The sequence below is a fragment of the Poromitra crassiceps genome (genome assembly GCF_964638095.1).
Source record: "Poromitra crassiceps genome assembly, chromosome: 9".
Taxonomy (NCBI): domain Eukaryota; kingdom Metazoa; phylum Chordata; class Actinopteri; order Beryciformes; family Melamphaidae; genus Poromitra; species Poromitra crassiceps.
Window position 1 is genome coordinate 24235618 of NC_139630.1, and position 14641 is coordinate 24250258.

Here is a 14641-nt window from a genome sequence, read left to right on the forward strand (position 1 = left end):
AACAAATTTAGAAATCATTTTTTGCAACATAAACAACCAAGGGACGAGTTAAAGACATATTGAAGCGTTTAAATAATGCCAAGAAATGTATGGGCCATGCAGAGACTCATCACTTTAGTGTTACACTCACATGTAAATGTAATTCATTTCAAACAGGGGATTAATAAGGCCCCTGTATCAGAGCAGCGTAGAAAGTTGGGTAAAGTGTTAAGAAAATTTAATGTGGAGGTAAAGCTAGAAAGACTCATTTATCCACCTTATTTCTAGCTGCCATGATGCCTCATGTGAAATATGGGTGCTTCCTCCGGTGTCATCCTCCCAGGCCCCTCCCACCTCCTCCCAGGCCCCTCCCACCGTTATGTCACAACATAGCCCGCCTGTAAACGATGTTTCAAACATGGAGGCAGGCGAACACGCGAACGGAGCAAATCACATCCAGCTTGGCCAAAAATCTCGCCGATAAATATCCCGAGTTGTTCAAAGAGCAACAGAAATAGCGGACGACGTGATAGATAACATTATTACATTCCCTCAAATAAGTCGTCAAACGAGTGTATTGTGACAAGCAACTTTTTTGCCAGTGTCAGAGTTTTAACGAGGAAATGCGCCAGCTGCAACGATCAGTCACGTTCTAGACCAGACCTTACATCCATCATTATTTTACAGCGGGGCATTCAAAAATAAGGTGGATAGTAGTAGAGAAGAGGAAGTGTGTGTACAGCAAAAAGATGTCTGATTTCTAAACCGTGCATGCACGCACATGCAACTTTTCCTAATATAAATCTCAGAGATACGTTTTGGGCGAACAAGACAGAAAAAATAAAAAGATTAAAGCCTGCATGTTCAGCTGGGATATTAAATGGTAAATGGTAAATGGCCTGCATTTATATAGCGCTTTTATCCAAAGCGCTTTACAGTCAGTAAGGTACATTCACCCATTCACACACCGATGGCGGCAGGCTGCCACGCAGGGTGCTGGCACACCATCAGGAGCAATTTGGGGTTCAGTGTCTTGCCCGAGGACACTTCGACATGCAGACTGGAGGAGCCGGGAATCGAACCACCGACCTCTTTTATCCAAAGTGATTAGTGGACGACCTGCTTCACCTCCTGAGCTACAGCCGCCGATATTACTATTAGAAGTCGGTGTCATTTGATTATGGACCATAAGGAATTGACTTGATTTGACCGCGTTGCCATGATGAGGGTCACTATTTCTCAGTGTGTCCAAAATGTGCGTACACACACACACACACACACGGGTGAAAGCTTCCATAGAGGTATAGAGACATGATTGTTCTAAAGCTGCGCAGCCGCTTCTACGAGCGACTATGTGTACGGCGAGATGTGGAGGAGCTCAGCGAGATTTGGGGAAAACTCACCTCACCGAGAGCCGAGATTTGTGGAAGGCGACGGGGAAGAAGGAGGGGGTGTGGCACCGAGAGAGAGAGAGGAGTAAATGTCTCGAGGAGAGGAGTGAAGGACGATAGCGTTTTAACGGTAATACACGCACGCACACATACATTCACGCACACACGCGTGCGCGCACAGTGTCACAGTTTAATACATCTGGAAATTAATGGCGAATTCATTTCCTCATTGGCGAGACTTTGGAATGCTATGTGGAGCAGCTCCAAACACACAGAAGCCTAATGCACAGACAAACACACACACACACGCGCGCGCGCGCACACACACACACACACACACACACACACACACACACACACACACACACACAGGATCTGTATGGTTAACGTTATTTGTTTTGCTACTTTCTATATTGGTACAGTAGTGATAGCTACACTCGCCTGCCTCTGTGCTCATAAGCCCGCTGCTGTCAGAGAGTCAAGCTCAGTCAGCACACACACACACACACACGTCACACGGATGCACGCACGCACACACACACACACGCGCCCACGGATGCATGCACGCACGCACGCACACACACACACGCCCACGGACGCATGCACGCACGCACACACACACACACACGCCCACGGATGCATGCATGCACGCACGCACGCACACACACACGCACACACGTGCCCATGGACGCATGCACACACGGCTCCCACCAAACACCTGCACCACTTCCTTCAACACCTGTGTGTTGGATTTTTAAATAAATCCCAACTTTGGTGTGAAAAGTGGCTTAGGCGCCTTTCAAGTCCTGAGACACAGGCCACCCCGGCAACGCCATTTACACCTGGCACTAACATGTGTTTTTCCTTATCCAGATAACATCCAGATCACTTATTAACAACACCCAAAATACAGTTGCCGCTGTATGCAGATTGAGAGGTCACATTGCATTTACACTTGTGTTCAATGTGGTCACAATGCGTCCCTGACCACCTACGGAGGTTTGGCCGATCAGATTGCAATCCGTCTTCCATTTGTCTTGGGGGTGTTTACACCTGTACTTTCAAGTGGTCAAGCACAATCTGATTGCAATCCGATCACAGAAAACGCATGTTAACGCCAGGTGTAAATGGCCTCTATGTGATGCTGCTCCACTCACAATGACTACTGTATTCGTGACTCCACGTTTGAACATTTTCACCCAAGTGAGCTTCCTATTGTAAAGCAATCAGTCCTTTGTGATAAAAGACTATATCAATAAAGGAAGTTGAACTTCATCGATTCACAAGCAGAAAATGTCTTTTGCCTTCATAAAAATCATCCTAGGTCACAATATTCGTTCAACGTTTCAACCATTGAAAGTAGCCTGGCTGTAGTGTGAAGCGGTTCAAGACAGGAGACCTCGGCCCTGCTGATGCTCGGACCAGTCGACAGGAGACATGTTCATAGATGGCCAATAGCTGCGCTACGGAAAGATGACGCACCTGTTCTAGCTTTGTCGGATTCTGTATGCGTCTGACAGATCACATGAGCCGTACCACATCTGTTCCAGAGTAGAGATGTAACGGTATGAAAATTTCACATCACGATTATCGTGGCCAAAATTATCGCGGGTTATCGTATTATCACGGTATTCATAAAAAATTGATGAAAATGTTCAAAAAGTACTGAGAGACTCACTGAAATCATTTTTACGTTTTATATTGAAAACTCAGACCCAAAAAGGATTGATACACTCACTGAAATCATTTCTCCAAGGCTGCACATTTGCATCTGGGATGCAACTTTGCCAACTTTGCCAACTTTGGTTGATGATGGACAGTATTTACCATGTTTTTCAAAGCACTGTAATCACGGTAACACGGTAATCACGGTACCACGGTTTTAATGATAATGAAAATTTGAAACGGTATGGTTATCATGAGGAATTTTATCACGGTTATCGTTAAAACCGGTTATCGTTACATCCCTATTCCAGAGCTGGTGGACATTAGCCCTTACTCAATGAATGAATGAATGAATGAATGAATGAATGACCGAACGAACGTTTTATTTTTGTCTGGTCATTTACATGAGCCGTCGCTCGTTGAATTATTCAGACACATTAAACTAACAACAAACCAAATATATGACAGCATGTTAACACACCATCATCTAACAGCAATACATAGATATCAATCATCCAAGCATAAATATAAACATCATCCAAACATAAAGCTCCCATAAATAACGCCCCCAGGCAATATCACACAATAGAAAAACAACAAATATACAAACATACATAGACACACAGCCCACTAAGCACAAGACAAATCCAAATTGGGCCAAATCTGCATCTATTAGAGCCAAATATAAATGGCAACGTGCCCAGATCAATCCACATTAGCATGCAATTAGACATTAAGAAGTCCCATTCAAAATCCTGTGTCAATATTATCCTTCCCATAATTTAACTTCCAAATCTCTTTTAATGTAAACCACAGCTTTTCCACCATGAGGCAAGAACAGAACACCTGTGATTGTATTTACAGAACACGCTTCTGGATGATTGGGAAAATGTTTTTGAATGACAAAAAAATCAGGCAGTGTGTGTGTGTGTGTGTGTGTGTGTGTGTGCGCGCGCGCGCGCGTGTGTGTGTGTGTGTGCGTGCGTGTGTGTGTGTGTGTGTGTGTGTGTGTGGTCCCCCCCCCCCCCCCGTCTTCATGTGTGTGATGGGCCGGCCCGTCTCTGCCCCATCGCGGCCCGGCAACCGTGTAATCAAGACCGGCCGCGTTACTCCCTCCTTTCCTCAGGGGGCAGGATTTGAACAGCAGTGTGACTCGGGCCTTAAAAACTAGAAGGAACAATATAGTTCAAAGCTGAAATGCAGAGGTGCTTCCCCTTTATTGATCATTTTTGGATATAAGGAGAAGCAATTCACATTCTGTCATAGAATCTGAAAGATGAATGATCTTAATGCCCCCCAGTGATGAAATCCATCCACACTCACAGGCTCACTAGCAGCCGCTCTTCTAACCAAGATACAGTATTCTACTCAAAAGCAGATGGGTTCAAAAAGTAAAGTGAAGTGGAGAGAATCTCTTTCAAAATTGTTTTTTCAGCAGTAGAGATTGGGAATTTTGGTTTTGTCACCCTGGTTCTGATATGGGTCCACTCCTAATATCAGTTCAAATATCTTTTGTGGTTTAAAAGCATAACTCTAATAATTTTGATAACTGTATTGAAATATATTATTAAATATATATATATGTAATATATGTTTTCTTTTGCTGGAAAATGAAGACAAATGATGGATGATCACTGACCTAAATCCGCGAAGGCCATTTTCTTCTAGCAATCGTGGGCTACTGCTGATCGGTGCAAGACACTATCTCATATGACACTGATCTGGCCATATGGCAATTTGGTTGTATAAACACAGTTAGGCTTAGGCCTAACTTAGGCCTGCTGACTCTCTGAAATTAATTTCACGTTAACACAGGGAGATCAATGACCCTGCACTCATCTCTAATGGGTTAGAAAATAGATAATCTGGCTCCTCTCTCTCTCAGCCACACAGTCTCTGCAGCACATCGGCTTCTTTTGATCATCCCATGATCTGATCAGACTTCCACAAAACTCCTGCACAGTGTAAGCCACATGTGAGAAGATGACACCAAGGACACACAAACCTCAAATGAATGTCCATAATAATTAATTATCTATTGAAAATCCCCTTCTGATAAAGCAGCCAGGTTACATTTGACGAAGCACCTTCCATCAACACAAACCCTGAAGGTTTTAGTCAATAATAAGTTCATCCAAGCCTTCCGATCCATATAAACTATTTATGAAAATGATACACCTAATAGGATACAGTATCCAATTCTGTAGCTCATCAATCCATTACAAAGAAAATAACCATTATAATTATAATCATATTAAAAACAGGTAATACAGATATCACAGCAAAACTTTAACGTGTAACAAAGCGGGGGGGGGGGCATAGAAACCTCAATAGTAACACAATAAATAGATACAAAAACAGCATTAGGAAAGGCTCAGTGTAAACTCACTAGTGATTACCAAATAGGTTCCTATAGGGATATTATATAGGAATATCATAGAGATACCATAGGCTAGGAGTGAAACATTGTCATCATTACATACGATAAAGGTCACCATAAACTCACAACTGAATTTCACATGTGACGTCGCTATAAGAATATTATATGAATATGCTATTATTACTGTTATTTGCTGTTATAGGGACAGTCGATAATACAAGTGAGAATGCATTAGCCATCAGTCCATGTGAGCAAACTATTTATATTGCCTATAGTCTAATACTGAACAACACCTTGTAGAATAAAACTCCCAATTCAGCACGGATCAATCAATCAATCGATTCCATTGTCGAGACACAATCATGCGTGTCTCACCAGCAGCAAAGCACCTGTAGTCAATCCCTCAATCATACACTCGGTTTGCAAGCGTTTCCCCCTTTCAACTTTCAGCTACACACCCAGAGGTGATGCCGCCAGCCAACATCAAAAATAAAATAAACAAATTAAAAACAAATAAACCACCATTTGGAGGAGCAGATTGACGAGTATTAATTGACACGTTCCATGTCACCGCTGGTTGGCATGTTGCTAAAGAAGCATGAGGCGTTGGCTTGTTAGAGAGGGTTTATCAAGACCAGAGAGATACAAGACTACAAGTATCTGAAACATTCTTTCTTTCTTCAGGACTTGCACCACAGCACAGCCTATGCTTGATCTAACACAACCATCTAAGCTAAGATCGTGAAGAGGAGGACACACACATGATAGCCTACAGTGGCCGAGGAATACAGTGGGATGGGATAGCGACTACAGTAGGCATGGAGCTTGACGTAGCCTGCCCATCTGAAGTAGCCAGGCAGGCTCTAAATATGGGCTGGAGGGGAGGAGGAGAGGCGGGGGGGGCTACCCGAATATACACCACGCAAAATAAAGGGCAGTCACCCCCCCGATCACATTTTCTAATCGGATTCTTGCCTCTCAAACGGCGGCTATTGCCCTGCTTGCTCCCCAGTTGTTGTAGCGATCAGCGAGGATCTGGCACGTATATAGCGAGGCTGTGTATCGTTTCTAGTGCACGAAGCGAAAAATGGGTTCTGCGCTCCTCTCTCTCTCTCTCTGGACGCCTGGCTGGCTGGCTGGCTGTCGGAGCAACTTCAAACATCGAGGCGAAATGAAAACACATGATTTCGAGGTGGTAACTTACGCTCTCCGACGCGCCTCTGCTACTCGGGAATCGTCGAAATCGGTGGCGGAGAAGGAGGGGGTGGGGGGGGCGAGGTGGTGAGCCCGGGACTGGTGCGATGGCAAAGCTGAAGCGAGCTGAGCTGAGCTCCGTACTGGGAGAGCTGGGGAGGAGTGGAGAGAGAGAGAGAGAGAGAGAGAGAGAGAGAGGACGGCGGCGCGGCGCTGCCTGCCTGCGAGATACAGCGCTCTCTCTCTTCCTGGTTGGGCTTCCACCGATTTGCAGAAAACTTCATCTAACCAATTGCCATACGGACCAGCCTCGCTGACACCCGCGTCCTCCAATGACGGACAAACAGCTGTTTATTCTCAGGGTTGAGGGGCAAAAACTCAATATTTTTCGCAAGATCCTAACTAGTCGCACATTATTAACTTGGTTCCATATTCGATGGATATGAGGCTGTATAGTACATCATGGGCGGTGGATGTCGTTGCCCTCTCTCCTCCCCAGCTCCCCCACGACGGCAGCCTCACCCTGTCATTAATGTCGTGACCAAACCGCATCCAGCCGAACCACCAGACTGTTCAAAACACGTCTGGAGAAATATAGCCTACATACGTGAGGAGGAAAGAAGAAACTATGATATCAACAGCAGGGTCCCCATGTGGTGACACATTGACACGAGGTGTTTATACATGCTTGCTTCCCACAAAACACCTCATTAAGTGTAGAGGTGTGCAACTAAGCCCACCAAAAAACTTCGCCACCTTTGTCTGCTGATATCATTCTTTATATGACCTAAATTCAGTATAGTACAGTAGTATCAAACTGGTGTAACTAATAGAGAGGGCCTTTCAGGGTAAAAAAAAAAAGCAGAAATGAAAGCTCATCTGTAAAAATAACATGTCTTTTTTTACTTACGCTCGATTTCTAGCGTGGAGACTGGAGAAACTACCTTTACCCCTTGTCCTCTTCTCCCTATTAGATTATGATTATACTCCCACCATTTATATAGCCTCAGCCAGGAAGGACTGACATGAACAGTGGATAGATAAATCCAGAAGGAGGCGGTAATGCAATATAAGGGATGTCAACTGCCATAAAACACCACAGAAGAAGAAGGACTGATGACATCACAATTGCCCGAGTGACATCACTGATGACGTTAGAGGTACTACATCTGTGTGCTTCTAATGGAGATCCTTAAAATAAAATAAACTGATGACATCAGAATTGCTCAAGTGCACAATTGCTCAAGTGACATCACTAGGCTCTTTCACACTGGCCTTGAAAGACGAAAATTGCACGGAAAATAGGATCCGCTCCTCCGATGTTAAAGTCATGAACGCGCGCGCGTTGGTGGTAAATTGTTATACGCCTTTTGTCCCGGGAGCAAAGCTTGTCACAGCGCCGGTTTAGCAGGCAACCCGCCTCACTTGAAAGCGTCGGAGCAGCAAGGCGGAACAGTGCGAATGCTTCACTTTCGTGTTTTCTGCACCTGCACAGCTGCACCTCCTTGGCTGGCATACATCAGCGATGTTTGGTTGTTGAATGAATTACACAAGGTGACACCATATCGATCTGCTTAGTCAGTGAATTTACTTCTATGAAATGTGTTGTATAAATAAAGTTGGCTTTCCTTGAATGCAATTAATGCAACACTTCGCTGCCAGAAAGTCGGCAGATGCACTCCGCGGCTGAGCCCGTTTTGATATTAAGGCGAGCCCGCCCACCATGCGAGTGCACCTATCCTCCCTGCTCAGTGGACTAGGAGAAGGAGGGAAGTCTTGTTGTTGAATGAATTCGTTCATCATACAGTAGCCTAGGCTACACTAACCTATGAAAATATGCATTTGGGCTAGGAGGAGCTGGAAATCCCTCCGCTCGCCTTTCAATCCGGGAGCGGGGGATTTCACCTGAAAGTACACCGCAGCACGGGAATGTGGCCGTGCTGCTTGGCTCTGTGTGAAAGCAATTTCTGTGGCTAGGCTGCTTGGCTTTGCGGGACTCCTAAACTGCAATTTTGCGTGATCTGTGTGTGAAAGAGCCTACTGATAACATCACTTCCATCACAAATCATGACTGACACCGCCCAGACAGACAGACAGACAGACAGAGCCCACTTAAAGAATTTTAACTAAATAAAAACTAGGCTCGGCCGCTGCGTGGTCTCGCCCAAAGCTTGGTTGCTGCATGGCCTCGCCAGCCCTATTGGCGTGCGTGGGTGTGTGTATGTTGCTCACTAAATGTTATTACATCAGTGATGTCACAACACAATGCCTCCTTGTGTGTGTGCCCATTATGATATCACTGATGCCATCATCTGTGTGTGTGTGTGTGTGTGTGTGTGTGCCCTATGACATCACTGATCAGTCTTGTCACAATGCCTCCTTGTGTGTGTGTGTTTGTGCCCGACATCACTGATCAGTCTTGTCACAATGCCTCCTTGTGTGTGTGTGTGTGTTTGTGCGCCCTTATGACATCACTTTGACATCATCACTGATGACGTCACATCATTAGCTAATTAGCCTAATTAAAAAATCCAGCTCCATCAGGTCACCCGCACGGGTGCCCTTTACACACGCTGAATGTTTCAGCCCGATCGCACGTAAAACGGCATAGCTGTGGCCGAACACAGAACTTGAAACAAACAAACAAACAAACATTGCCCACATACTCAATTGTATATAGAAGAGAAGATATTGGTGGCAGTTATAATCATCGCTGACTGGAGGTCATAGGTCACCCACTTTTCATTCACCTCTACATCACTAGCTGGAATGCTGCATAAGATAAACCGATTGCAGATGAAGTCCAACCTCCATGAAAGGCTGAAAAAATGATTGAGGGCAGTGTGTTCTGTAAACATGACCAAGGTCTACCGGGAAAGTCAAGCAGAGAAGAGCCTTGGCAGGGTGAGGAAGTTCCTCACTTATATAGAGCTTCACAACAGCCTTGAAGAATGAGCAGGCTAGAAAAGCAGCCTACTCAAAGGTGACTAAAACTGTAATCCATTGCCTGCTAACAGGCAGGTTGCCTTGGACTATTACACTATAAAGTCAGTTTGCCTCGCAAAATATTCCAACAGTTTAGGTTTGGGTCAGTGTAAACTGTAGAGCCAGCATACATATTTCTTGCACACAACCTTCCACTGGAGTTGCTCTGCTTAAAGGGACAGCTCACCCTAAAATCCAAAATACATATATTCCCTCTCACCTGTAGTGCTATTTATCCATCTATATCGTTTTGTGTTTGTTGCCTGAGTTTTGGAGTTATCGGCCGCAGATTTGTGCCTTCTCTCCAATGCAATAGAACTGGATGGCACTCGGCTTGTGGTGCTCAAAGTGCCAAAGAAATACATTTGAAAAACTCAACAGCAATGTCTCTTTCCAGAAATCACGACCGGGTTACTCAAGATAATCCACAGACCTTGTTATGAACCATTTTCTTTTGACCAAACGACACCCGCTAGCTGCTAGCTAGTCCTACAAATGAAAATAGTTCCTACATGAAACTGCTCACAACAAAGTCTGTGGATTATATTGAGTAACCGGGTCATGATTTCTGGAAAGAGACATTGCTGTTTTTTCAAATGTATTTTTTTTGTTTCTTTGAGTACCACAAGCCGAGTGCCATCCAGTTCCATTGTATTGAAGAGAAGGCAGCCATCTCTACAGCCGATATCTCCAAAACTCAGGCAACTAACACAAAATGATATAGATGGATAAATAGCACTACAGGCGAGAGGAAAAATATGTATTTTGGATTTTAGGGTGAGCTGTCGCTTTAAGAGAAACCTGCAAGTATCCAATGCCTATTAAAACACTAACCTAAGAGTTTTTCTCACCACTCAGAGCTCATAAATATGAACTCATGTTATAGAGGATATTGTGTTTACCTTTTATTTGAATATGTGCTGTGAAAAATATCCACTAGCGTTTCTCCCCCCCTTGTATTACTCCAGAATGGATTCCAAATGCATTATTTTCCCCATAAATGTTACGTAACCTGCCATAAGTGACCATAGCAAATTTGCAATGCAGAACTCAAGCATGCCCCAGTCTTTGTTTTGGTTACTGTTACTAATGGCAAGAAACGGCAATTAAGGTCAGAAAAGGTTCAGATGGAAATTAAATAACAGTTTAAATTAAAGCGTTGATTGCATGATTACTACACCTATTGAAACACTGCAAACGGGGCACCATTACAGGCCTATAGGCTCGTTGTGCTGTCAGAGACAAACACAAGTCACATGTGCAATGTCAAATAATCAATAGCGCCGCTTCTTAGGGAAGCTGATCCAATCAGTTCTATTGTTCTCAACGGTTACATTAAAACCCACATAATATATAATCTGTTCTAGAACACGACTCACATTTACATTGTGGACAGCTCAGTCTAGATTTGTTGATACATCTCTGATGGAAAACTGGCTACCGATGAGTCCACAGCCAGGGAGAAAAGGCCTAAAAGTTCTGGTTTTGGGTCGAGTTTTGATCAGATCGTTCAACGATTCACACTGTAGAATTTTGTAAGGTAAAGTCAAGGAAGCTAACGGAAGTAAACCGAGCTTTACCATCTGCTGCTCAGAAATGAGATTTAATTCAAGTATGCTTTTGTTGCAACATTTTGAAAAAAGATTGATTCGTGTTTATAAATACATTTTATTAAGACGTTTTACACATTGCGATTTCAAAAACATTAAAAACACGTCCTCGTCATCGGGTCAGTCTTTGTATCAAGAAAGTTGAGAACAAAAGTATATTTCAACAGCTTGTTTGAGCTTGTTTTGCTTGGCACCACTGCATTCCTCTTAGGGATGGGCATCGAATTTCGAATTTTCGAATAATCGTTGTTATTATCAAGGTCGACTTTTATTATTGAAATTCGAAATTCGAAATTCGAAAAAAAAAAAAAAAAAAAAAAAATCTTTTTTTTTTTTGAGTGAAATGTTGCATTGTCTCCCCTGATTCTAAGTATAGTCAAATCGCTTGGTTTGAGCAAGTAAAACAATTTTTATAAGCATTTTAAGCAAGGTTTATGGAAAAATTAATGGCAGATGAAATCCCATGAAGAGGGAGAGGGGGTGACTTTGGCACCCCTTTGGCACTCAGACCTGAGCCTACTAAATATTTAATGAACCACTCATGATTGTCAAAACTGTTTTTTATTTTCGAAAATGTCAATGTCATGTAACATGTTCTTTACTTCAGTGGTGCAATGCTTGTTTGAGCTAAAAATCCACAGCAGAAGCTTTTTATATTAATTAATAAAGCCGTAGACTTAGAATCAGGGGAGACAATGCAACATTTCACTCACAATTTTTTTTTTTTTTTTTTTTTTTACATTTTTATTTTTATTTTCGAAATTCGAATTAAATTCGAATTTGGCCAGCGAATTTCGAATAGTGTTTTTGCTAGAAATGCCCATCCCTAATTCCTCTTTATGCAATATTCTTTGATATTTAGTGATGGCCCCGTGCTACAAATATGGAAGAGGAGTCCACTTATAAAGCTAACCCAATAAGTGTCCTTTGAGAGAGAACAGACTGGACTATGCAAACCAAAATCATAATATTAGACAGCATAAGAAGAGTGGGCAGTGTATAATTGTGTTTTTCTCATTTCTTCATACTTTAAACAGGGAAAAGCACAGAAGGTCGTACAGTAGATATGGAGAGATCACAGAAAGTGTCACATCCAGGGAATCAAACCTCCGTCTAGGGATGTCACGATACTAGAATTTCTACTTCGATGCCGATACCCAGGAAAATTCCGATACTCAGATGGACGGACAGACAGATGTACGCTTCTCCATCATCTGGACCTGATTAAACTCATTATAAACTTTGCATTTACACCGCAGATTACCCCTGATCTAGTCATCAGCCTATCAGAACACTTTGAGCTTGTTGGAGCAACAGATACCCACCAATGATAGGGAGGGAGAAATCAGTAGTATATTAGATTTTTCATTAAGAGAAAGCACTGCTGGTAAGTAACCATACTGTTGCAAATGAGTATTGTATCCATTTCAAATTTTTAGTATTGATACTTATCGATACCTGTTGCAAATGAGTATTGTATCCGTTTCAAATTTTTTAATAGTGATTTTACTCTCGATACTTTTGACAACCCTACCTGTCAACACATTGATACTGTACATCAGCGGTTCCTAACCTTTTCCGAGTCATGGCCCACTTGAAAATCTCCGAAATGTTCACGGCCCACGGGCCCACATCTGAGCGTAAACAGTACGGAAGCCAAATAATGTGTTCTCAAAGCACTGTTTCTTTTAACGATAAACGGAGCTGTCCATCAGCACCACGCAGAAATCAGAAACTAAAAGTGACCCTGTCTGCAACAGGCTAATTAATAAATAATTGATTACAAATTAAATAATGTATCATTCATTTCAACAATGGAGAAATGCATTCTCATACATAATAAGCCTAATAATAATAGCCCAATTCATCTTTTTTCACTAAGGTCGTAATGTTTTGCGAATGATTTGGCGGCCCACTTGCAACGCCTTCGCGGCCCACCAGTGGGCCCCGGCCCACAGGTGCTGGGAATGGCTGCTGTACATGGTTCTGAACACTGGCTGCCCCAGTGCAGAGCCACACGCTCAGACTTGTCCATCAACGCTCCTCATTTGCTGGTGGAGGACTCAATTATGGAGTTCATTCTTTTTGGACGGTGTTCATTTGTCATTTTGGCTAATTCTCACACACTGAATTCAAAGATGGAAGTTTCAGAGTTACTGTCAAGAAAATGATAGAGCATCATGGGGAATAAATTCAGTAATCAGGGCAGAGCTACTTCGGGGATTAAGTATTGCACCTCAAAATGAGATCACTACACAGATTAAGAATTGACATTATTCCCAAAGACTGACAGTTCTGTCTAGATTCTGTCAACGTGAGAAACACTAATGGTCTTTCCAACATTGTCTTCCTTATTCACCTTATGTAGCCCCGCCAACTTGACCCAGTTGTGTTATGACTTCCTGTTCAAAACACCCTCTGTTTTACCTGGTCACTGTGCTGTCACAGGAAGTGTAAACACAACAGGAAGTAACTGGCTGACCCCTGTGTTGGAATATGGCGTACAGTATTTCATGACTCTGGGGACCATGCCAAGTCATTAGTAAGGCATTGTAAAATGTCAACAATGCCTGTGCATCATGGAGGAAGGAAAAAAAGATTTCCTCATTTCTGACAAAACTGTCTGTAGGTACAAGGTTTCTGTGGGACACTGACAGTCAAAACTGTCTGTAGGTACAAGGTAGGGGTGCTCCAAAAAATCGATTCTGAAAGGATCGCGATTCTTAATGCCACGATTCCTGGATCGATTCCAAACTCCCAAGAATCGATTCTTCTTTGTATTGTAAAAAAAAAAAAAAAAATTTTTTTTACAGTGCACCTGAAGGCAACATGCAAGATACCGGCTGAATAAGTGTCCAAATGTTCATGTCATTTGTGTACTGTACTGCCACGGTGCCACCACCTCTTGCACTTAAGAACTCTGGTTAATGTATTCCCCCCAAAATCTATAAATCCTTCTCAAAGTCTACAGATCCCTCCCAGCCTATAAATCCATCTTATCTGAAGAACATAAGGGGGGAATTCCCCCCTAGTTTGCAAAATTAATTTAGGCCCTGACTGTAATACTTCAGAAGTTGAATTTGAAGTTCAGCATTAATACATTTGTCATTTTTTGTCTTAGATTTACCTTTGTCTGTTATTGCAATATAAAACTACATAATTGAGAATCGATTCTAGATTCTGGAATTGAGAATCGTTGGAATCGAGAATCGTTGGAATCGAGAATCGATTCTGGAATCGGATCGTGACCCCAGGAATCGGAATCGGATCGGATCGTGGCTTAGCCGGATCGGAGCACCCCTAGTACAAGGTTTCTGTGGGACACTGACAGTCAAAACTGTCTGTAGGTACAAGGTTTCTGTGGGACACTGACAGTCAAAACTGCCTGCAGGTACAAGGTTTCTGTGGGACACTGACAGTCAAAACTGTCTGTAGGT